Here is a 1,964-nt window from a genome sequence, read left to right on the forward strand (position 1 = left end):
CTGGAGGCTTCGCTGACCAAATATTCAATCAGAACACCAATATCGAGTCGCTGCAGACTATTTATAACCCTGATGTAAGAGAAAATCGGTTTTACTTAATAGTATACGTATAATTTTCCATATATGTATCTGGTTTTATTTTTTTGTTGCAGATATTTGGCTCACGGTGGCACTCGGCAATTCCACACAATAGTTCACAGGATCGGCCTGACGACTTTCAGGAAGATTACGTTGGAGACATGTATGACCATATGGGATCTGTTAGCTGACCTGTATGTGGCGACCCCGTCAGAAACGGAATGGGGACGTATTTCCAATGAGTTCAAGTCGCTGTGGAATATGCCCAACTGCGTTGGTTCCATCGACGGAAAGCACATTAATATTATCTGTCCAGCAAATTCAGGGTCGATGTACTATAATTACAAAGGCAATTATAGTATCGTGCTTTTGGCCGTATGTGATGCCAATTATACCTTTACCTGCGTTGACATCGGAGCATATGGAATTCAAAGCGATGGCGGTGTCTACCACTTTTCAAAACTGGCAGATGCTATTGAAAATGATAGGCTCGGCCTTCCACATGATCAGCCTCTGCCAGGAGAAACCGAGCCATTTCCACATTATTTAGTAGGAGATGCAGCTTTTCCCTTACGGCGTTATTTAGTGCGACCATATCCGGGTAGAGGTATTCCAGAAGAGCAAGAGTATTTCAATAAAAGACTCTCTCGTGCAAGAAGAGTTATAGAAAACGCATTTGGAATACTCACTGCCAAATGGAGAATATTGAGAACGACGCTATGCATGGCCCCGAAAAATGCAGAACAAATAGTGAAAGCTTGTATTGTCTTGCATAATTTTATTAAGCTTTCGCGTGCAAACTATGTAGCAAGCGATTTTGTTGATCGCTACGAAGAGGATGCCACCATCGCTGGCTCATGGCGAAACGAAGTAGTTCCATTGCCCTCAATAAGTAGGGTGTCATCGAACCGAGGCAGTTCAAATAATTATGATTTAAGGGATGCTCTGAAGACACATCTTTTTAACAATAAAATTTAAATATATGAATATGCTTTGTTTTTATTATTTAAGATAGAAAACAAAAATTTGAACTCACAGTATGAGGGCACTTATTGGTAATGTTTTAAATGTCGTCACATCTTTCAGGTTTTTAAATTAATTTTTGTTCAAGGTAAGTATGGCGTTAACATAACATATATTTCATTCAGTCTTTTAAGTTAAATTATTTAAATTTATTTAAATGTCTCGTAACCGCGTAAGCCTCGTAAACTTGCATCGAAAACCACGCGTTTGGAATAATATCCTGAATATTTGCTTAAAAAAATGTACAATTGTGTTTGATTAGAAACAATGAAATTATAGCAAGCATTTTCTGTGAGATTGCATATTAAATTCGATTACATATTTAATTCGCAAAATCAAAATCAGATTTCATACTAAATTAGACTACATATTAAGTTCGCAAAATTGAAATCAAACTGGATGTCATTTAAATTTTTAAATTTCGTAAATTCAATTTTTATAATTTTTATATTGAGCATAGACGTATTGAAGTACGTCCATTTGAAAATCTAGGCGGCTCTCTTCTGGGACCTTCTCAAACACTTCGCCAATCGCACCCAAGAAATTGTTGTGTGTGTGTTTTTTTTTTTGACTATCCACAAACTGACTTACTTCGTTGACTAGATCGTTAAAGGCGGCGTTCTCATCGTTTTTTTTTCTTTTGTCTCTTAGCCGGCGTTGGGGCAGTGGTTTCTTGCTCTTCTATTTCTAACATCTTGCACTAAAGCTTCCGATAAACCAACCAACACACAAGAATCGGATAATACAGCAGCAGGAACGATAAAAAAGCAAGGTATCTGAAAAAAAATAATGTTGTTAGCAACAAATAATTGTTTTATATAAACTCTTTTACCTCCAGTTGAATATTACGCCTTATAAACACG

The sequence above is a fragment of the Rhagoletis pomonella genome, unplaced genomic scaffold (assembly GCF_013731165.1).
Source record: "Rhagoletis pomonella isolate Grant_MI unplaced genomic scaffold, Rhpom_1.0 Rhpom_scaffold_00008, whole genome shotgun sequence".
NCBI classification, from domain to species: Eukaryota; Metazoa; Arthropoda; class Insecta; order Diptera; family Tephritidae; genus Rhagoletis; species Rhagoletis pomonella.